This window comes from Pteropus alecto, unplaced genomic scaffold, assembly GCF_000325575.1.
Source record: "Pteropus alecto unplaced genomic scaffold, ASM32557v1 scaffold104, whole genome shotgun sequence".
Taxonomy (NCBI): domain Eukaryota; kingdom Metazoa; phylum Chordata; class Mammalia; order Chiroptera; family Pteropodidae; genus Pteropus; species Pteropus alecto.
Window position 1 is genome coordinate 3908738 of NW_006436664.1, and position 25563 is coordinate 3934300.

The 25563-nt window shown below is 33.7% G+C and overlaps 1 protein-coding gene across 11 annotated transcripts in view; it reads right to left on the reverse strand.

Moving 5' to 3' along the window:
• The window catches only part of MIPOL1 (mirror-image polydactyly 1), a 260822-nt gene that overhangs the window by 156122 nt on the left and 79137 nt on the right, over positions 1-25563 (reverse strand). The window lies entirely within an intron of this gene.

Here is a 25563-nt window from a genome sequence, read left to right on the forward strand (position 1 = left end):
ACTTGGAAACAACTAAGGAAACAAGTCTTTTTAATTTCTATTTTTACTAAACCTTATTTTTAAGTAAAACAAGTGATAACCAACATGTGAAATGACATTCTGACCTACTGGGAATATATGAGAATATGAATAAAAGAGAAATTATAAGTAAAACCATAAATGGGCTAATGGAAGTATCTACGTTAAAAAAATCATTGAAATATTCCATTTGCATAAAACATCTTAATAAAAATATATCAAACGTTCTACTCAATAATTGTACAGGATATAAACTGATATGCTGCATATCAGTTTGAACATACATGGAAGATTGGCTAAAGGAATAAAGTACTAAACCCATCTTTCAGGAAAAAGATAAAAATTACTCCTTAATTTATCTATTTTTAAATTAGGATATCTACCCAACAATCGGTAAGTACAAATATTGATTCAATATCTAGTGAAAGTTACTCCTAGATTTGACACATGGCTAGTTGTGATAATGAATTAAAAATCATTATTATGCTATAATCAAGATGCACCCATAATCCAAATTGGCATTTCTTATTACTCTAACATCAATTCCTTCTGCCTCTGACCTCTATAATATTCTGCAATCTGTATTATTATTTCTCAACCTTGAGTAATATACAAATCCTTTACAAAAAAAAAAATCAGACTCTTGATAGTGACTTAAATTTATAATGATGTTTATATACAGATGCAAAATTGGGTATATATGCCTCAGCATATATAATACAATTATAAAACCAAAACACATTTATAAATTAAATAAAATAATAATCACAAAATCAGAACTTTTAAAATTAATATTAACTAAGTAGATAAAGTCTTACTGAAACTAGGTTCTGCAAATATAATATATAGTGGCAGGTGATTTCAAATGCCATGTCTGTGACAATTTAATTCACCTATCTTGTTTTTAAAAATTACATGAGTGAAATCTTTGTGACATGATATCATTTGACATGGTACCTTTTACTTGGAGGGGACATATAATTTTACATTAAACTCTGTATGTGTCCCTTTTTAGCTTGTAACAATTAAAGTATTTAGTCACAATGCAATGAAAATATGTGTTTAATGAAGACACAAATCATGAGGCACGAAAATGAATAAGATACAGCAGTAAGCATCATTACCTAGTAGAAATACTCTCTACTAGAATTATCCTCTACATTTTCAATTAATTTTAGTACAAAATTATCATGCATTAAGTATTGAAATGGAATGACTAAATATAAACTATGATGTTACAAAGGTGAGGTAGATAATTTTGGCTACGGGAGTAAAAGAATGTTTCACAGAGAAGATTATATCCAAGTTGAGCTTATTTTAGGTATATGATTTTATAAGCTGAAAGAGGAGAAAGAGGAAGAATACAGCAGAAAAGGAATGAAGGTAGAAACATCATGGGAAACTTCTGGTGAAAGTGGTAAAGCATGGTCACGAGTTATCTGATCATCTATTTTTTGTATTCCCAGTAAATTAGAAATGACTCGAGGATAGAGACATCTTTTCCATCTACAAGATGCACAAAAAAGAATTCACTCACTCTAGTCCGAGAAATAAATGTTTATTTTCATTACTTCATAAGGGTTAAATTTAACATTGATCTAGGAATCAAAGTGTGGTGAGCCAAGGATAATTTTGAATTGAATAAAATCATATATAAATGCTCGTCAAATACGATTTTGGATTTATATTTAACTACATTTAAGATTTCTTTAGATTTATTCAAGCCTATTTCTTCATTTGATGTTCTTTCATTATTTCTGAAAAGATGTGGAGAGGGCACTCCCTGGCAAATTTTTAAATGAAATACTGTAATCGAAGAGATAAGCAGAGCTTAAGAACAATAAAGCTAATTTTGCACTGAGGGCATTTATCCACATTACATACCTGAGCTCTTGTAATATAGGTTTATAGTGTTCTACATACCATGGTCATGTAGTCTAGGAGGGATAGAAAATAAGGCCCAGGGACCACTCAAAGTGACAAGTGTTCCAAAGGGCTACACTTTCAGGTGTTTAATGATCTCTCCTACTTTAATGAATTAAAAAAAAAAAAAGTGAAATGTTAGAGAAATGTCCCTAAATCAAGTACTATATGGTTTTAGACAGTTTCATTTCAAACTGACACAAATAACACAGTATCTTCCCTGTTCATATTCTGCCAAATATTTATGTTCTTAAAGAGTTCTAATACATAAATCTGACCTAGGAGTTTTATCTTTCATACTTCAAAAAATTTTGATACTCAAACTGAACATAAGTGCTATCTGTATATTGTCACCGTGTCCTTGAGAACTAGGATTCTCACAAGACACAAAAGATAACAGATGAAAGATTAAAAAGTTAAGTAAAATCTCTTTAATTCAGAATTTTAATTGGAAGTATCAGTATGAAGATACAAAGAGTTTTATCTTAAAAAAAAATGAGTGTGTGTGTATATGTATGTGTATTTCCTGATTCTGCCCATTGAAAAAGGCTAGGAACAATAAGAAACCCAGTAGAAATAAATACCTTTAGCATCTAGATTGTGGGTACCAAGTATCATTTCTGACTAAAAATAAAGGACATTATGGATATTCAGCTGACTCCAGTTGTGAGACGAGAAATGTATAATATGATCCAAGAACATTTGTTCTTGGCAGAAGTATTAAATAACAGAACTGAAGAACTATCAAGGACTCAGAAGCCAACTTGTAAAGCTCCCCATTAGCTAAAGATAAGAATATGAACATCAATAAGGCCAGTAACTATAATATGAGATATACAGAACGTGTTTAAATTACTGAGTTTATAATGACAATAAAAAGTTTTAAAAACTAATTGTCATTGTTCAGGAATAGAGTTAGCCAAGAATTTATCCAGCCTTTCTTATATAGACTTCACCATCAAGTAATTAAATGATAGATAGATGACTCTAGAAGTTGTTAAGCTAATAAAGGAAAAGGGAATGTTAGACTATCATGATTTTGAAATCATTAACATACAAGAGATCTAAACACTAAAGTCTGCTAATAACATAGTTCCAGATGTGTTTCCAGATGAAGAAACACAAAATCATGTGTGGTCTTGTTAATAAACAATAATCTAAATCTGATCAAGCCTCTAGATTAAATTGCCATACTTAGAGGAGACAGAAGTCAGGAACATATTAAATGACATTACAGAGATGCAATGAATAAACTGGGTAACTCTAAAAGAAAACTGACTCAGTTTGTTTAAAAAATAAATTCCAAAAGAAAAAGAGGAAGGGAATCAATAGTGTTGAGTCAATTCGATCATTTGTAACGAGTGATTCTTATTTAGATACAGATTTAAAATAAAGAAGAAAAGTTATGATATTTATGAGATCATCTGATTTTGAAAACCAATTAGATGTTTCACAATATTAAAGAATTATTGTTCATATTTTGGGGTCATAATGGTATTGTGGTTATGTTTAAACAATAGTCCCTATCTTTTAGAAATATACAAAAGTTACATAGAAAAAGGATATTTTATCTAGGATTTCCTTAAAAATAATATGAGAAGGAGTAAATGAGGGGGGGAAATATAAAAAGATGGATAGTTGTAGCAAGGGGAAAGTATCACAGCTTCATGGTTCTATGCTCTGTGAACTCACTGGCAAAAAGGATTAAATTTTCCTCTGTAAATGAACAAAACTAAATCTAGTGTGAATGAACAAACTAACATACGAAACATAAAAATCGATGGCAAACTTTTATAAAATATATTTGGCCTATATTTACTACAAAATCTGTTTTCACCACGAATTTCCTTTTACTCATTGTGAGTTCTTAAGCATTATATCAAGCAGACAATACATTATGATTCTGTTTCACTTTATGTTTTCTTTCTGAAAGATAACATGCCTTAAGTTTTTAACAAAAAGTTCTCTAATATTGTCTAAGTTTTTAACAGCTGTTGTTTCTTCTCTACAATCTGCTTTCAGTCACAAATCATTTTGATAGTATTACAATCACACATCTTCTGACTTGGGATCTATGCAACTCTTTCCTTTGCAGACAAAAATAATATCAGAATCTTCCAGTCAAAATAGAAACTAAATTTCAGTGTCAATGTGACTCATGTACTTTGAACTGCAGATGTTTGGAAGCTCTTAGGATTATGTAAATTAGTTTTTATTTCTCTTTATTTAGAAAAATTTTTTTTAAATCACTCCATTTTAGATTTAAAAATAGTAAGTGGAATGCTTTTCTCACATTACAATAACTTGGAACAAAAGGTAACTTGTTTTTTCAAAGCGTTGGCAAAATATCAACAACTTGGTTTAAGTGAAATTTATATAATTACGAAGATTTAAAAAGAAAAACAATAATTATATGAATAAGTCTCTGAAACCACATATGATGCAGCTGTGGGGTGTATGTGTGTGTGTGTATAAAACATAAATTATTCAGTAAATATCCACTGAGAGTCCATCCACTAGGCAATATACTAGCACCCATGAGGCAACATGCCAGGCAATGACATGTTCCTATATATTTGTACGCATGTATTCTAATTACATAGAAACATTTTAAAAACACCATCTGAAAGTAAATAACTAGGGGTTTAATAACAAATACAGTATTTTATAATCATTTTATTCTTTTTAGGAAAATAAAACAAAAAAATAGCTATTTTTAAAATTACCATTGGAAGTGTTTTCTTTTAAATGAAGGTCTTATAAAAGCTACATATGTGTATGCATACATAGATACATTTATATACATATTAACTTATGAATGTTTATACAAAAATCACACTGTAAAATTTTGAAGTCATCAGGTTTTCATATGAAAATGCCAAATATATCCATTTCTCCCATGTATAAACTGTAAACTACAAGAAGGTAGAGCCAAGTGTGTCTGTTCACTTTTAAACAGTCAGCAAGGCACCTAAAACGTAGGCTGTATTAAGTATGTATTTACTGCTTTACTATATTCTCTGCTTATAAAGGGCAATTACTCAATCATCCCTGCTAAATTTGAAAATCGCCCTAAACTCTTGCCCATCTTTATCCTAAAATCAGACCAAGTCCTATTCCTTCATAAGCTTTATTCTCTATCCCCACTGTCATACCTTTTATTCAGCCTCTAAGTTTCTCATTAACTGACAGGGAAATGCCCTCAGGCTCAAGCCCTTCCAAACTATTCTCTATTCTAGTAGTTCCCAAAGTTGGCTACAACAAAATCACCAGGAAAATTGTATAGAGCATGAAGAATTGAGGACTTTTGGGGTGGCACTATAGTGTAGTGGTTAGCACGTCTGCTTTACACTTACAAGGTCCTGGGTTCGTGCCCTAGGTGGAGCCACGGACATACCCTGGGTGCACCAGGCCCACTGGGTGCACCAGGCACCTGGTGGGTGCACCAGGCACCTAGTGCATGCCCCGAGCCTGTGGGGGGAGGCGCCTCTCCTTCAGAGATCCAGTTCTTAAAAGGGAAACTGGAACATCCATAGGTCAGAGGACGGGGGACAGGTGAGGGCGGTGATTAAAGAGGGGGAAAAAAAAAGAATTGAGGACTTTTTGGATTTTACAAAATGGATCCCATGGGAGCATGAGAGTAAAGTCAACTGACACATAATGGGAATGTCCTTAGGGTGTGATCAGAAGGCTCCAGACCAAAGAAATATCAGCCTCTAACTGTAGGAGCAGATAAGCATAAGGATCCCATTTTGTAAGGTCCTTAGAAGCTAAAGACTTTAGACAGACTACTCCAGCCTAACCTGATAGCATTAATGACTGAAGCACTAGAGCTGAAGACTCTGACCTTCCAACCTGTCCTAGCTACTGCCTTGGGAACAACGCACAGCTCTCCACACTCCCAGTCAACAAAACTTGCTTTGGAGATGCTAAGGACTTTCACCAGTCGCTCCCTCATGTAAGACTCTGTACTTCCCCCTCTGTGTATTGTGTTAACCTGCCTGGGTACCTGACTGGTTTACCTGAGAAGGTTCCACTCAATAAACCTGGCATCGTGGAAGGACATAAACGTGTTCAAGGATGTTACTTCAGTAGCTGCTCTTCTTGCTGCCAAAAGCAGTTTAAAAAAGAATGTATGTGTATGTATGTGTGCATATGTTTTGAGGTTGCATCTCAGAACTAATAAATATCCCAGAGAGCTATGTCTAAAATACAGTTCTGATTGATCACTCTAAGTCCTACCTACCTTATCTTGATTTCCTTTATTGGCTCTTTTACTGATTACAAAATTAAAAATAAGTTTTGGAGAATGATAGTGACATTTCATGAACTGGTCAGACTCATTACATATTTTCTCTTTCCTCCTCAATTGCACACTTTGGTCTAGTTCAGACATGCTAAATTATTCACAGTTCCCAAAATATGAATATTCCTTACAACTTTCTTCCCTGTGTGCAAATTTTTACACGTTTCATTTATCTACACAGCATCAGACCCTACCTTCTCACTGAGAGGCCCGCCTGAGGAATACCATGCCCTCCTTGCTTCTACCAATTCACTACCCTTCTTCCTATATGTTCTCACGGCAACCATCTACTTGGCATTCTCCCTCACATCCACTTACCAACCCAGGGCCAATCCAGGATCTTATTCACTGAAGCTATCTAATGTATTTTTAGTAAATAAACAATGTGAATTTTGTTTAGGGTGTGAATTTTGTTTATGTGCCAGTTGACTTTACTCTCATGTTCCCACATTAATTTCCTTCTAAAATTAAAGGCATATGCACTTAATATTTAGGCAATCATATATTATAAACACAAATATAGCATAAGAATATAAGACCTGAAAAAATTATGAGAAAAAATAAGGAATTTCTAAAATATAGAAATATGGAAAGTGTTGTTTCCTAAAATTAAAAATATAAATGTAAACGATGACTGTTTTATAATATGCTTTTTAATGGACTCCTGAAAAAGAAGTATAATTCTAAACATCTAAAGGCTTGGGATACAGCAGCAACATGATAATGCAAGTGAGACAATAAGAAAATCTTACCAAGATTCCAGATAGGAAAAACAGGATCAAAAACCAAAGGGAAGAGTTGGAAGTAGAGGAAAACAGTATACTAAAGTAAATGAGGAACTTTTTTTTTTTTTTTTTTAACCATACCTCATAAGCCAAGACATTGCTTCGTAGGGGTTTTATTTTAGGTAAAAATTATATAGAATGAAATGCAGATTCTGATTGAACTGACTGATTTTTGACAAATTTATCTGGGTAACCACCCTGATCATATATAGAATATTCCTGTCACAACAGAAAGGTCTTGGTGTTCCCTCTTCCAGTCAATTTGCACCTATACCCATAGGCTACTCTTTTTTTCTGCTTTGTAATGCCATAGATTTCTTTGCCCGTTCTTTAACTTCATAAAAAGTAATAGAGCCTTTAAGTCTTTAATTTTTTGTCTGACTTCTTTAAATCAACACATGCATTAGAGATTCATCTATGTTTCTGTGCGCATGAGTAGTTCATTCTTTTCATGCAAAATAATGTTCTATTTTATATGAATATACCATAATGTCTGTTTTTCTGTTAATGAAGTGACATTTGAGTTGTTTTCAGTACTTGGATATTATGAATGATCTCCTATAAACATTTCTCTAAAAGTCTTATAGTACGTAGATGTTTTTGTTTTCCTTGGGTAAATACCTAGAAATGAAATTCCTAGGTCGCAGAGTAGATATTGTTTCACTGTATATGAAACTATGAAACAGTTTTTAAAAACTGGTTGTACCATTTTACACTCCCATTAACAACAGAGCAGAGTTCTGGTTGTGGTATGTCCTCATTGATATTTGCTGTTGTCAGTCGTTTTAGTTTCAGACGCCACAGTGCGTGGCTACTAAACTGAACAATACAGAAAACATCTCTGTTACTGCAGAATGTTCTATTAAACAGCACTGCATTTGGGCTCAGTCCTTACCATAAGGCAGAATCAAGTGAATGCCCAAAGTGCTCAGCAAGGTCTCTCCACTCTGGGTGGACCAGAATGCCAACTTCTCATTTAACTCTTAGCACTGTGGCAGTGCTTCTAAATCACATGCATGTAAACCAGGCGCATGAATAGCATGACTCGGGTAAGGCTGAAGGTGAATTAGCACAGAGCTAACTGGTGTTTCCCTTCAAAGGATAAGTAGTTTCCTCTCATTTAATAGCATCTCTAGCAAATTTCAGCTTCTTCGAATCCCCAGACTTAAATTTCTTCTTCTTTACCACAGCAAAACCACTGCTCTGCTGGATTCTACTTTCCTGAGTCAGTAAGAGTGCCTCTAGGCATAATGCCAGGGGAACCATCCTGCTCATCCCTGTGCAGTCTTGTGCACCCTGTAATTAATGTTTTCCCATTTTATAGTTTTTTAAGTTATGGTAAGATTGGTAATAATTACTCTGCCATGGCAAGAAGCCTCTATTGTTTTTCAAGGGACCAAAAGTATTTTCCTATTCAGGAAAGGTTCCTGCAGTAGAATCTGGCGGGATAAGTTTTCATTTTTTTCTAACCGAACACTCATTGGAAACTTTTCCCTTCCAATTTCCTATAACCTTTACTATACCTTTTCCTAGTACCTGTAGAGTTTGTGATTTTCTAGAAGAGTTAACAGAAAATGAAATTACGTACACAAATTCTAAACACTTCCTTAGCAATGAAATTCCCCCAAGGTTTGTAATATGTAAATGATAATTATTAAATTATGAGTAAATTAAAAGTAAATTAGTGATGGTCTTTATATACTTAGCTTCTAATAACTAGAGACTGTTAACCTATGAAATGTGGTTACTGAAAACAAAGTTTAGAGTTATGAAACCACCCTTTCTAGATTTTAACTAGAACACATTTAGAAATGATTCCTAACATGTGAGCTGGTAATAACATAAGGAACTAAAAAAGATTTAAAAGTTCTATATATCCCGATGTCTGCTCCTTCAAATGCAACTAACGCTTCCCTAACACAAAAGCCAGTCAAAACCAACATATCACTTGTCAGTTCAACCTACACCCTTCTGATCTCTCTTCTTTAGCATCCTAATTCTCTGCCTATGTATTCTAACTGGCTGTTTATTATGGTACCTTGCTCTTGGGGGTAAAAGAAGGGAAGGGTACGATGATCAAGGAAGTAATCTAAATACATTGTCAAAAAAATAGAGGGCCAAAAATAAAGCCACATAATCCCTTGATTTCAGTAGTATTTGCTGCACTGGGAAGAAGTATCCCTTTTACCATACCCAGTTTCTCAGGAATTCAATCTGCTAGGGTAGCTTTCAGATCTAACAAGGAAAAAAATGGCAATCTAAACACCAAGGCTATTATATCTCACATCTAATTTATGGCTTGTTAATTATATTAATAATTATTAATTATACAGATTCATAATCATACTTCATACATTAAAGTTGAATTAGAACTATGCTCATATAAAATTTAACAATACTTGGTCAGTAGTTTCCAGATGTTTAAGATGGTCACCTGAACTCTTAAATAGATTTGAGATTACAATTCTAATAGTTTAATTAAAGGTTATAATTCATTAACGACATTTCCTCTTGAATTTCAATAAAAATTCTAGAACTGTTTTGAATTTTTGTTTTTATATGAATTTATCAGAAAAGTGCTGCCTTTCTGTAGTTTGATATGAATAACCAAAAAGTAACTAAAAATGTATAACAATATTTTATAACTGAAATAATTAAGGATAATTATAAAATTACTACATGAAAGAGGTCTGATCTTGCTTATTCATTTTGCATAATCCTTTCAGTGCTGCAAAGGCATTTATTTCTAAGATGATGACTTTACTTCTCTGGCTAATGCCACTACTAGGATGTGGTATTTTGATCCTTTTTGTATAGTTATAACCTTGCAATGCTGAACTCTGTAGTTAGCTAATGGTCAGGAAAACAAAATTCAGTAAATAATACCATTGTAATGAGTTGGTTCTTAAGTAAACTTCAATGGATTTTCTCAAAATCCATAAACAAACAACAGTATAACCTAAATGTTAAGTTGGCAGTTATTGCACAAAAGGATAGAGATGCTTAGACCATTGTAAAAAAACATAAAGCAGAGTTCAGGAAATAATATTAGTACTCATTGGATGATAGCCACCATTTAACAGTTTATTAAGCTCTTTTTCAGTTATTCTATTCCTGGAATCACAGATGCCTCCGCTTGGTTTGCAAACTTTGTTTGTTTGCTATTATAAATGTTGTAATCTCAATAGAGTTGTCAATTACTTTAGTGCTCATTCTTAATTTTCTTGTTATATGAGGAGTATTGCCCAAACATTGTTAAAGCCTAACAGAAGCCACTCCAGCTTCTAGGATTACAACAGGAGAAAAACTAAAAAACTGTATGACAAATCGAAGTATTAACAAGTTGACTATTATACAAAAGTCATTCTCTTTCAGAGATAAGACTCTGATTATCTTTGAATATGTAAATATGATAGCTAGTGTTCTCTACAGAAAAGGAGTAAATACATATAGACTAATTTGTTGATTACTGTAACAAAAGCTGTGGAAACTTGGGACAGTTCTCAAGACACTTCCTAGTTTTTCAATGAAGTCGGTCATTTACACTTTAAAAAAGTTTGTTTAAATGTTCTCGACATTGTTTTACTGATGTTCATATGCAAGGTCAGGAACATCATCCAAACCATTTATCAGTGATTAACAAGAGCAATCTCAGTGAAAGAGAGTCTACATTATATTCAACTCCCCTAAAGTCAACTAAAACTCATTTTTCTTCTTGCTTAGCTGTTTCTCTTACCTACTTTCCTTGTACGTTTTCATTGTTAAAATACTTCCATATATTCTTAGCTTAATCCGATTTCCTCAGCTCACTAAAAAACCTCGTTTCCAGTGACACCTCTGAATCCTCTCTAGGAGGATGTACTATTTCTTTCACATGCTGTTACTTTGGAGGCAGGAACTAAGGACTTGCATTTTCCTGGTTCCCAACTGTCATTTCCAATCCACTAATCCTGCAGTCCATAACTCTTTCACTTTTCAAGTTTCTCATACCCATTTAGAGTGTGTGGTCCAGGGACTAGTACTGGTCCAAAACTGACACTGTTGATGAAGCTAGTACTAAAATTCAGAGGAAGCAATTAAACACTTTAGAGAAATTTCACAGAGCAATGTTATGGCTGTTGAGTCCAATGACAAAAAAAATGTATGCCTGAATTTTGCATGTTTATATACTTTTTCATTTTATTTTTTGATAATTCATTTTTCTTATATGTTATAAAACTCGTGGTCCCTAATACACTGGAAAATTATTTTTTAAAAACTGGTCCTTCAGGGTGGGAGGAGGGGGGAGATAGGTGGGGGAAAGGGAGTCAAATACGTGGTGACAGAAAGAAATCTAACTATGGGAGGTGAACACACAGTGTAAACATATCTATGCCTTACTGTCAAAGTGTACAGCTGAAACTTACTGGATTTCGTTAACCAATGTCATCATAAAGTTAAATTAATTAAAAAGAAAAAAGAAAAGAAATAACTTTAAAAATTTTGTAAAAAACAAAGCAAAACAAAACAAAACTGGTCCTTCACTACAGATAGTTTGAGAAGCACTGATCTGAATGACTTGCTTTTCATCTGTGCTTTCATGACCAACCAAGGTTACTTTCCTACATTAAAAAAAAAAAAAATTTCTAGCCAACATGCTAGGAAAAAGCAAGAGTCACCTATAACAACACTCTAGCCTCACAATTTCCTGACTCATTTATTCTAATAAAATCCACCTTTGAACAATAACCACAACAAGTATCTTGTTCTTAGTTCTCTGTAATCCTTAACTCCGAAACTCTACTCTTGGATAACAACCGTATATCCTTTTACCTCCTAAAATTGCTCTTTACTGTTCTTACTGGAATAAACACTTCCTCTGAATATAGATTTGCCTTCCCTGAATGCAGTGCTTATGCGAAAACAACCATGAAGACTTACAGAATGCCTGTACTACAACGGGATTGCACACAACACTGTTCTCACTAAGCAGCAGCAAACAAAGTGTGGCAATGGGCCCATACTCCCCATTATCTCGATGCAGCTGGCTTGATAAAAGAGTAAAATGGATTTCTGAAGAGTTGGTTATAGTTCCAGTTAGGTGACAATTCCTTCCAGGGTGAGGGTAAGATTCTCCATGACAATGTATATGCTCTAAATCAGAGTACGATATGTGGTACTTTTTAATCCACAGACAGTAGTCACAGGTCCAGGAATCAAGGGGTAGAGATGGGAATAGCTTCATTCACTATTACTCCTAGTGATCTACTAGCAAAATTTTTGCTTTCCATTTCGGCAAACTGAAGTTCTGCTAATCTAGTGGTCTTAGGTCTAAAGAGGGAAAAACTTCCATCTAGAGACATAACAAAAATTCCATTAAACTAAAAGTTGAAGCTGCCACCTGGCTGCTTAGGGTTCCTCATGTCTCTGACTCAAGACGTTAGAAAGGAGGTTACCAACTGGCTGGGGTAATGGATCCTGACCACAGAGGGGAAAACTAGGTTGCTACTATACAACAGAGGTAAAAGGAATACATCTGGAATACAGGCGATCCCACTGGGTACCTTATATCTAGCTTATGAATTATATTCTTCTATATCTAGTGAATATATCTTTAAAAAATGAGGGTAAATAAAGATATATTCAGATAAATGAGAACTGAATTCAACAGCAGATGTGTATTAGAAAAAAAAAACAGAGGGAGGAAGAGACAGAGGAAAGAGAAAAGGAAGAAAGAAAATGTGAAAAGAGGTTATTCAAGTTAAGGAAAATAGCACAAAATGAAAATTCAGTCTAACATGAAGAAATAAAAAGTATCTAAAATGATGAATATATAGATAAACATAGAAGAGTATATTTTTACTACTCATAATTTCTCTGAAAGACAATTTATTATTTGAATTAAAATAAATATACAAATATATGTCGGCATATCAAAAGGATGAAGGCAAATGGAATTTGACTGTTTTAAGATTCTTACAATTTAAACCATGTGGTACATTTATTAATACTAAGAAGATTGTGAGAAATATCATAGATTGAAAAATTAAAAATCGTTAAGATTCAATCCCTTTCCACTGCAGTGATCTAAAAATCCAATCGTATCCCAACAGGCTTCTTATGGAAATTTGAAATCTGATTTTAATATTTATAGGAAAATGCAAGAAACTATAATAAGTAAAACAACCTTAGAAAAAGAACGAAGTTGGAGGACTTTCATTGCTTGACATCAAAATTCATAGCAAGCAATGCAGGGTAGCATTGACATGATAGACAAATAGATCATCACAATAAAACAGCATGTCCATAAAGAGATACATACTAACATGGTCAACTAATTTTTTTAAAAATGGCACCAAAACCATTCAACGGGGGGAAAAACCCACCTTTTAAAATAAATAATGCGGGGATGACTGAATACTAACCTGTTAAGAAAATGAACGCCAATCTTTATTTTATACCATACACAATAGTTAACTCAAAGTAAATCACATAATAAAGTAAAAACTAAAACAATAAAGCTTGTAGAGGAAAACATAGGATGGTATGTTTGTGATTCTGGGGTAAGGAAAGATTTCTTAGACAAGATACACTTAAAAATTGATTTATTAGACTTTAGCAAAATTGAAAACTTTTATGCATCAACATATAGAATTAAGAAAATAAATAAGCAAGAAGCAGATGGGGAGAAAATTTTCTTAAATGCATATATCTGACAATAGACTTTAGAAGATATAGAGAACTCATACAAATCAATAATAAAAAGTTAAATTACCCAATTAAAAGATAGGCAAAAGCACTGAACAGATGTTCAAAAAGGAAGATATATGATGGCCAAGAAGCACATGAAAATATGTTCAAGATCTTTATTCACTGGAAAATACAAATTAAAACCACAATAATATGCCACTACATACTAAAATCACTACAATTAAAAATACTGTCACCACTAATCGCTGGTTAGTATATGGAGTGATCAGAACTCCCACAGATTGCTGGTGAGAGCATAAATGATATAGCAACTTCAACCAACAATTTGTTAATTTCCTTTAAAAATCAATACTTACCAACCTTATGACCCAGCAATTCCACTCTTAGATATTTAACCAAGAGAATGAAAATATGTCTACAAAAAGACTTGTACAGGAATTCTCATAGTCTCAATCAAAAACTAGACAGCTCCAAATGTCCAAGAGAATAAATAACAATTATAATATTATATAATGGAATATTACTTATCAACAAAAAGAACAAACTACTTGATACAAAGAACAACATGGATAAATATCATGAATATTTTGCTGTCCCTGCATAATTCCACTTACATGAAGTTCTAGAATAAGCAGAATAAAGCTATGATTAAAAACATTTGAAGAGTTGTTTGGATGAAGCAGAGATAATTGGTAAAGAAGGGAAATAAATGAGGGACACTTTCTTGGGTTATGGAAATGTTCTGTATCTTTATAAAGATGTGGTAACATGGGTGTAGGTATTTGTCAAAACTCATCAAATTGCGGACTTAAAATTTATGTCTTTTATTTCTGTGTGCAAATTTTATCTGAAAACAAAATTGTAAACAAATAAAAAGTAAACATATTAACAATGAAAATCTCAATGTGTAATGATCACTAAACTAACACACTTATAATACACTTATGATTTATAATCCTATTTCCTGAAAATGTTTTCCAATAAATTACAACTTAAAAGAATATTTTATTACATATTTTAACCTACTTATTAGATTATTATGATTTTTTTACCACAAGATAATATTAATGATGAGTTAATATATGAATTTGGAAATTTTTTCAAGAGATTATAATACTGAAACAGGCTACTAGTAACAATAAAAACCACCTTCCCCTGAATCTTTTCAAGGTATCCACATTAATATTTAAATTAACTCTAGGAAGTGGTTTGGGAATCTGACCTTTTGTGATCCTGGAGCTTAGTATTGTGGTAGATGAGTCAAGTAGCAATTAATCAAACAAACCTGTACGCAAATGTATGCGCACAGCCAGAGTCATTTCCGAAATGGTAAAAGCCGTGATACATTATGTTGAGAATGCAAGTGTTATTTCAATAGTCTTGACACGTTGGACTAAAGAGAAGTACTTTGCTGTGAATGATATATTCAGATACCTTTATATTCTTTCTGAAATATCTGTGTAAGCATGGCAGATAATTTTACTATTTGGTTGCATGTACTTCTGTTTTTGAAGTTAAAATTTAGCATAAATATAAACAACTAAAATGTTAACTGAAAATTTTCCATATGAAATCATATATACTGAAAAAACAAAATCATTGCAATCTGAATTTGTGTGCCCAAATAACTGTTTATGAAACAACTATTAAGTATGCTACTGAGAAAATTCAGTCCCTCTTAAAAAGTCACATCTTTAGAATGAAGATGCTTTCATGGCACAATTTTTCTAAGATGGTAATTTAAGAAAACTTATTTATTTAAGAGTGTTTATATTCTTTGATCCAGTATTTCCACTTCTAGGACTTATCCTTAAGACAATAAACACATAAAAATTTAGCTATAAAAATGTTTACACTACAAAAAAAAAACACCCAGAAATCCCACTTCCAAATGGCAGATGAGTTCACCAAATCTTAATATATCCACATTATAAAATTATAATAATAGCAGACAAAATATAAAATCAAGTGAAAAATCAGGTTACCAAGTGGTATGTGATATTATATGCATTGAAAAAAAGACAAAGAATCTGTATATGATTATTAATAGGAAATGAGTTTATGAGCACATTTTCCCTTCTTGCTTATCTGTACTTTCCAGTTATCTATAATTTTAGAAAGCTGTAAAATTTTTTTAGTAATAAAATGAAAAGTTATTAGATCAAATATCGACAAGATATTTTAGTAAGATGGACTGCTAAAAAACATGCACAGGCAAATAACTGTATGATAGGAAAGCAAATTAACAAATTGACAGGGGAAAAAAATTAATAAAAATTTTACAGTCACTATAATAAAGAATGTTAAACGTGCTTCCTACTTTTTCTGAAAAATGAAACTCTAAATATTATGATTTATTTTCTTTTCAGGTATGAGTTTTTGCCAAACTCGTAATAACTTAACAAATCATTATCTTATATCTATTATATGCCACACACTATGCAAATTACAAGGGATAGACAGGGCAGGCAACACTAACAGAGAGGTTAAGAAACTAGGTTACCTTTTCCCTCTGCTAATGTAGAAGGTTAACTTTGACGTTACATCATTGGCTGAGATTTTAGGTTTGCTCTCCAAGTGGATTTATTATAGTTTATGTTACGCTCTCTAATCTCAATCTGCTTTTTCAGAGACTTTTGGTCACAGAGAATATCATGAGAAATTCATAACCAGATTAGGAATGTTCTAAAATGGGCTTCTGGATCTTGAAATATGTGGCATTATATTTATCTTCTCACACCTTAATTTCTGTACTTGGTATAACAGAGAAATATTTTCTAATTTCTAAAGTAGTTATATCTTTTCTTCAGATGTTTTCCCTCTCTTTTACCACTTTTGCATCTTTCTTGTTGACTATGTGGTAAAATATCCACCATTTAGTTTTTTACTCCCATAAACCCATATAAAAATTACACAGAAAAGTATCTGGAATACACTGACCCTACTACTTGCAATACCTTCCAAATCTTCCTTTCAGGTGTCCTTTTCTCTTAACTATGACTCACAGCAACTCTCTAAGACAAACAAAGATCTCTACTACATGGACTTGCCAGTTCTTTACTGCCCAGGATTCTACCTTCTGTAATACTACACTCTCCTCAGTTCCTTCTGCATAACTTATCACTCCTCTTTCTTATTATGCAAGGGAGAGTCCATGGCCCATCACTGCAATGACTCCCGAACCTTTTACCCCATTTTTTTTTTTTTTTTTACTATTAAAACCCCATCCCTAGTTAAAACCAAAGATCAATGACACCACACTATATTCAAGATCTGAATGTTGCTTGAAGAAATCATGCAACTTTCCTGACAGGTTTCAATTCACTTTAAATTCACTGCCCTAATTCTCAAGTGGACATTCTGCTCTGTCTGGCAATCCTGCGTTACTCTAATTATGTTCATTTACGCGCAAACTAAGACAACAATTTCAAACTATCTCCTCCTTACAAATCTTCAGCACCATCCAATGACCCATCACACTGAAAATCTAAATTAACATTTCCATTCTGGAAGAGACAGACACCACACCCTTTAAACTTATCAACTTGCCAGTATATGCATCCATCCAAGTTCTTTGATATTCCTGTTACAATTAAAGTAGTTTTCCTGTTCCTAGCAAAAGACAACTCTTCCACTTATGTTCTAGATCTTATCCCCTCTCAAGCTACTTAACTACTCTGAGACTTTCCTACTTCAATTATCTTTCATCTCCCTTAAAATCGCCTTTCCTTCTTTCCTGGTTCATTTCCATCAACATACCAACTACATGCTAGAATCTCTCATTAAAAAAAAAGAAAAAATCATTCCCTGATACCATAAGCCCCCTCTCCATGTAATACCCAAATCTCTACCTCCATTACAGGGGGGAAAAGTTGTATACATTCACTGTCTTCACATCCTCTCTTTTCATTCTCTCCTCAAACTACTCCAGTGTGGCCTCTCTCCTAGCCAGGACTTTTGTCAAGGCCTTCAATGTCTTCCACATGATCAAATCTAAAAATAACTACAGTCATCCTTCAGTATCTTTGGCAGATTGGTTCCTGGACCCTTGTAGATACCAAAATCCAGGTGCTCAGTCCCCTTACATAGTATCTGCATGTAACCTACATACTGTCCTCCTGTATACTCTCTAGATTACTTATAATAACTAATACAATGTAAATGCTATGTAAATAGTTGTAGGGAATTGCAAGAATAAAAGTCAGTACTTCTTCAGTACACATACAACCATCATAGGCCTAACTACATAGTATACAGCAGCAACAATGTAACTTTTTTCCAAATGTTTTCTATCTGCAGTTGGTTGATTCCATGGGTGAGGAACTGATGTATACAGAAGGCCGACTGTATTCCATCTTCACCTTGCTCGACTTCTTAACACCATTCAAGGGAAATAATGACTTTCATCTGTTACAAACATGTTCTCTTGCCTTCTCTGACACCAAACTCCCCTCAGTTTCTTTCTGCTTCATTTGCCATCCTTTCTAGTCTCCTCTGTGGGCTCCACCTACTTTGCCTAACTGCTAAATGTTGGCACACAGCAGAGCTTGGTCCTAGGCTCTTTTTTTCTCAATAATCTTTCCTTAGTTTCATCTAGTCCTATAGCTTTAATTATCTATATGCTGATGGTTGCAGTAACCATGTGCCTTCTCAATTTTTCCATTTGAATTTCTAAGAATCATCTCAAATATACCACATCCAAGAGAGAATGTAATTTCTCTCCCAAAATATGTTGATCTCCTCCCAAAAACTCGTCTATCACGATAAATGGAGCAAATATCTAAACAGTGTTTGAGCCAAGATACAAGAGACAGCTCTAATTCTTTCTGCTCTGTTACGCCCAAGTGCAATCTGTTTTCATGGCCTATTTACTGTACTATTAAAATATTTCCCAAATCTGTCTATTTCTCTAAATCTCCACTTGCTCCTCTGAGCCACTATTGGCTTCATCTTTTGCTTGGACTCTTGCAATATCCTCTGCATTTAGTTAAAATTTATACTTCTTACCATGTCCTACAATACCTTACAGATTTATTTGCTGCTATTTCTTCTACTTCAATACTTACTACTGTATTTCTTGTATTTAAACCACATTTAAGCTTGGTATATTTATATCAGTGTCTTAAACACAGCAGGCTTATTCCTTCTCTCAGGGTATTGATCTCTTATGATGGAATGCTCTTTTCATAGTTCTTTTGTGTGGCTGGATCCTTTTCTTTCAAGTCCAATTCTACTATTCATGTGGACAAAGAGGCCTGCCTTGATCACCCTATGTAAAGTGACAACTCTACTACCAATTGCAGCCACTCTCCATCACCTTTTTATTTTCATCATATCATTACCTGAAAATTCATTTGTTTGTTTACTATCTATATTTCCATTCTAAAATGTAAGTTCCACAGAGTATTAACCTTCCATATTTAGATCACTGATGAGTTCCCAACACAAGGCACATAATAAGTACTCAATAAAATATGAATGAATGAACGAATGAATGAATAGTATTTCACTAACTTCTTTTGGTTCAGTGTATCTTGAAATAGTTCTATTTCGACAGAAATATATTAAGTGCCAACACTATCCTAAGGATTGTGATAGACACCGAAAAAGAAAAGCAATTCCTATCTTTATGCTAGTAAGAAAGAAAGGCATAAAATCAATTAATTATAATGCAGTGTGACAAGTACGATAACAGGATACAAGGTAAAATGTGGGCATAAAGCAGATATTTATCAATATTGTTTCACATAAGATCTTTATGGAAGAGATTATATTTAAATTAGCCTTAAAACAGTAGGCAAATGAGAAACAAGTAGAGAGGCAGCATGTTCCAGTAACGGAGAAAAACATGCTTAAAGGCGGAAAGTCATAAAGCAACAGATCAACTGTATTTTCTGTACATTGCTCAGCTGTCTTCCCAGAATTTTCTTCATTATATGACTAGATTAGATTCACATGTTTGTCTTTTTAATTTATTTTTCATTTTGCTGGAGCTGGAGCTTGATGTTTGGTATAGCTTGTAGGCTATAAAGAAAAAACCTAACTAGTGAAATATTTAGCTGAATTTCTTTAATTACCCTGATGATTATCCCTGGTCTTACTATGTTTTTTTTGTATTTGTCAACTCTGAACCTGAAGGACTTCGGGATCTTTAGTTTTCATTATAGCATTTGACAAAAACAAAGTAACTAAATTTTCAGAAAAAATTAAAGATGTATTAATTATATTTTATTTAAAGAAAGTAGAAAAATGTTTTAGAAATATTTTAACAACAGAAACAATAAATGAAAATGAACAAATTAAAAAAGCTGATATTGAATTTAGATATTTGGAATAACTCATTTCCAAAAAGAGTGGTGAGTTAAGATTCTCTGCATGGTGTTCAGGTAACAGAAATTTATGATCACTAGTTCAGCTTTGATAGATCAACGACAGGAAACTAACATCTAGAAGACAACAAAGTAAAAGGAAACCCAGGGAAAGGTTGAAGTTGAAAGATGACGAGATATTTAACTGGGAAAGAGAAAATAGTGCTAGCTTCTGTTCTTACCTGCCTATGCTCTGACTCTAAGTTTTTACCTTGTAAGCTCCTTTTCACGTTACTGCAGTTCATGACCTAATCATGATCAAGCCTGGTAATATAAAGTCTTACTCTTATTAATAGGTGGGAATGAAATTTAGTTCAAAAGCCATAGCATTTTATCCATTATGCCCGGAATAGATCTCAAACATATAGAATTTACCACTTTCTCCCTTCATCCCTGTTATACTCCAAGTTTTATGACAAAGCCTTTGCTTTCGTGTTTTGAACCTATTGTATTTTACCAACACTTCCTAGCCCATCTGGCTAATGTCCATATTCCAATCCCCATTCCCATGCCTAATTTATTCAGCTCTCAAGGGCTGGGCCCCTCACCTATGCACCAGGTATCAGCTAGGGGCCAATCTCTATAGTGTAATCCTATCAATTACAAGTATCAGTGAGGCCCAAGACCTCCTGCTGCTAGGCCCCGCCCATCTATGCATGCCCTTGGAAATCAAAACTCGCCTAAACTAGCCTAATTTATCCAAAATCTCTAGGAATGAATGGTGTGATGGTTAATTTTATGTGAAAACTTGACTGAGCCACCAGATGCCCTGATATTTGATTAAAAATTATTTCTGGGTGTTTCTGTGAAGATGTTTCTGGATGTGATTAACATCTGAATCAGTAGACTGAGGAGTAATGATTGCCCTTCCCAATGTGAGAGAGCCTCATCCAATCCACTAGAGGCCTGAATAGAATAAAAGGCTGAATAAGAACGAATTTCTTCTCTGTCTTTGAAATGAGATAGTGGTCTTCTCTTGTGCCTGAATTTGGAACTTGGAACAGAACTTCCATCATTGGCTCTCCTGGTTCTCAGGCCTTTGGAGCCAGACTGGAACTATACCACTGATTCTCTTGGGTATCTTGCTTACCAACTGCAGATTTTGGATATCTCAGCCTCCAGGATTACAGGAATGAATTCCTTATATGAAATCTCTATCTCCTCTTGGTTCCGTTTCTCTGGATATCCCAGACTAATTCAAGTGGTCATTTGAATTACTGTAGTTCACCATAAGGTCAGCCCTAAAAGCTAATAAAATTGCCAAATCCTGGCTAGTTCTATTATTCTTCTGTCGTTTATTGGTTTCTGACCTAGATCCAACTGAGCCTCTAAGACTAGCCTGCATGACTTAGGACATTATTGGTCACACAGATGTTTGAATATATCTGATGCAATATAATTTATCAGTCAAATACTGAGGCCAATACTAGTACAAAGTTTAGACATTAAGAAGAAATGAATATTTGGATAAACTGAAAATTAATCATAGATCAGATTCCTCAATTAAGTGGATGGTTTAACTGGACAGCCTCTACAGTCCTATGAAACTTAAAATCCCAGAAAAATTAGTGGGAAAAAATGTTTCTAGCTTTATCCTCTAATTACACATGTTTCTATAATTTGAATAAAATATGTGAGCATTAATGGGCCAAAAAAAAAAAATGACAAAGAAAGTATGTAGGATTGGTTGGTAAGAGAACTTTATCAAACAAATGCTAAACATAAAACTTTTAATTCGCCTTATGAAAGACATTAAGGCTTTCAGGATTTTATGAATTTGACCTCAAAGGCAAGAGAAGTAAAGGCAAAATTAAATGAATGAACTATATCAAACAAAAAAGCTCCTACACAGCAAAAGAAACCATCAGCAAAACAAAGAAGCAACCAACTGAATGGGAGAAGAATTTGCAAACAATGCCTCCAATAAGGGCCTGATATCCAAAGTATATAAAACACTAATACAATAACAACAAAACGACCTAATTAAAAAATGGGCAGAGGACCTGAACAGACACTTCTCCCTAGAGAACACATAAATGGCCAACAGACATATGAAAAGATACTCAACTTCACTAGCTATTAGAGAAATGCAAATCAAAACCACAATGAGATATTACCTCACACCTGTTAGAATGGCTATCATCAACAAGACAAGTAACAACAAGTGTTAAAGAGGTTGTGGGGGAAAAGGAACCCTCATACACTGCTGGTGGGAATGTAAATTGGTACAGCCATTATGGAAAACAGTATGGAGGCTCCTCAAAAAAATAAGAATATAATTACCATATGACCCAGCAATCCCTCTTCTGGGTATGTACCCCCCAAATTTAAAAACATTTATCTGTAAAAGTATGTGCCCCCTAATGTTCAAAGCAGCATTATTCATAGTGGCCAAGATATGGAAACAACCTACGTGCTGTTCGATAGATGACTGGATAAAGATGTGGTGCATATATACAATGGAATACTACTCAGCCATAAGGAAAGATAAAACATTGCCATTTGCAACAACATGGATGGACCTTGAGATTATCATGCTAAGCAAAATAAGTCCGACAGAAAAAGTATTTCACTCATATGTGGGATATAAAACTGAAAGCAACAAACGAGACAACCAGAAACTCATAGACACAGACAACAGTTTAATGGTTAGTAGAGGGAAGGGGTGAAAGGGGAGGTAGATAAAGTTAAAGGGGATATGGTGATGGAAGAAAATTTAACTTTGGGTGGTAAACACACAATGCAATATATATATGACATATTATTGAATTGTACACTTGAAACCTGTATAATTTTATTAACCAATGTCACCCAATAAATTCAACTTAAAAAAAGAAATAGAAAAATATATACAAAAAGAATTTGAATAAATAATAGTATAGGGATTCATCTGAAAAAAGATAAGATTTTAACAAGGCCAGTTCAAGTAAATGAATGATTTTAACTTGATTTAAAAAATAAAGGAAGTTAATAAATGTATCGAAATCAAGAAGTTCTCACTGAATTTAAAGATTTCCAATAACTACATAGAATGGGATTAAAGTTATACGGGCACCACACAGAAGACATAGTAAAATTAGAAAATATCTGATACAAATAACAGCTTTAAAATTAAGGTGAAATTTCTCATAATTCTTTCCCAAAACTCAAAATCTCAGTCTAATCATAAGAACAATGTCAGATGAACCCAAAGTCAGAGACAATCCACAAAATATTTGAACAGTATCTTCAAAGGCATGGGCGGTAAAAAAAAGGAAGACTAATAAGCTGTCTGTCACAGGGCAGAGGAGACTGGGGAGACATGATGAATCTTAGAACAGAAGGACTTTACTGAAAAAGTGGTAAAATCTGAAGAATGTCTAAAATTAATAGTAATGTACCAATGTGGGTTTCCTAATTTTGATAAACGTAATGTGAAATGGCAAAACTCAGGGGAAATCAAAACTAGGTAAAAGGCACATGGGCACTCTGTACTGTGCTATCTTTGAAACATTTCTGCAAATCTAAAACTATAAATAATAAAATATCTGATACAAATAACAGCTTTAAAATTAAGGTGAAATTTCTCATAATTCTTTCCCAAACTCAAAATCTCAGTCTAATCATAAGAACAATGTCAGATGAACCCAAAGTCAGAGACAATCCACAAAATATTTGAACAGTATCTTCAAAGGCATGGGCGGTAAAAAAAAGGAAGACTAATAAGCTGTCTGTCACAGGGCAGAGGAGACTGGGGAGACATGATGAATCTTAGAACAGAAGGACTTTACTGAAAAAGTGGTAAAATCTGAAGAATGTCTAAAATTAATAGTAATGTACCAATGTGGGTTTCCTAATTTTGATAAACGTAATGTGAAATGGCAAAACTCAGGGGAAATCAAAACTAGGTAAAAGGCACATGGGCACTCTGTACTGTGCTATCTTTGAAACATTTCTGCAAATCTAAAACTATTGCAAAATAAAAAACCTTATTTTTAAAAATTCATGCAAAAAAGTTTCCATTCAGAATTATAAGCTAGTAATGACATAAATATTAAAATGAATACCACTTGGGCCAGAAAGCTTGACAAGTATATAAATTAAAATAAACAAGAACTGTTCCATAAAACATAATAAATACATACATAGAGATTAATAAATATATTGCAGTGATAGAAAATATCTATTTTTAAATAATGACATGTTGGTAAATACCATCAAGTATTGATTTCTTTATATTTTATACTATGAGAGGCAATAGGCAAAGGACAGAGAGGGAGAAGGAACGAATGGCAAGCAATATTTAATTATGCTCTATGTGTTTATTCTTAGTTAACAAGAAAATAAATGGTTAGAAAATCAAATGTTTGAATTTATGTTATGATTATTTCCAAGCACATAAAATTAGTTTTGGCTATCTCTTCTACAACAATACGTTGATCCAAGACTGAATACACTTGGTAGGGTACAACGTGGTAAAAAACAGTTGCCCATTTTAAAAGTTTAAGGAATTTTTCCCATTCTAAACTGAAGATAAATGTCAGATCTCCACATCTAGATAGGATGGAATCATTTGTGGCAGAATAATGCTCCAACCCAAAACAAGGAAAGCCAGATTAAATTTTAAAATCATCTGTTTAAAAGACATAAGAAGGCTGCCGCTACGACAATAACATGAGCGACTAAAATTCTTAAGAAGGGTTAATTGGAGAGAGGAGATTTGAAGATGTGCAGTCATTTCCCGCCTGAGTTTTAAAGATTCAAGGCATTGGCAAGGGGCTGAGAAATCAGGCTTTGACTACACAGAGGACTCCTGGCGGACAGAGAAATTATCTATGCTTCTGGCAGTTATACAGAGCTGAAGTGACAAAATTTGAGATCTGAGAATGCCACCTCAAGGCATTTGTTAATCCCAGACCTATACAGAGTGAGAAATTAAAAAGCTAAACCCTAAACTCTTTGAAAAGAATAATGGAGTTTTCCAGTCTTACAATGCTGAAGAGACAAACACTAGAATACAGGATCTGCCAGGAGTAGGGCCCTAGTGAATACACAGCTCTCAGTTTGGGAAGTACAAAAATGCAGCAGTAAACCACAAATAGACTAAGGCTTAACCAAAACTTCCACCCAGCTTCCATGGAAGATAATAAAGCATTTTAGATAGTGACAGAAATGAACTAGTAGGAAACACGGCATGAAGTAGAAGAGAAAAGGGACAACTGGTTAGGTGATAACCTTACGCAGGCAAGAAAAGATGTCAACTACTGTGGAAACAGAGAGGTTGTCCTTAAACACATGCATGTAGTAAAAGAAAGACAGAAACTGGAAAAGGCAGAGCATATGGGTGCAAATGCAGGTGGGCTGGTGGATGAAACGGTGGAGATAGCATTTCTTAGGGAAGGGTGGGTACCTAAGAAGAAGGGAGAAGAGAAAATTGGCCTCTAAAGGGAAGTAGGATGGACTAACAAAAAGCAAAAAGATTATCAGATAACAC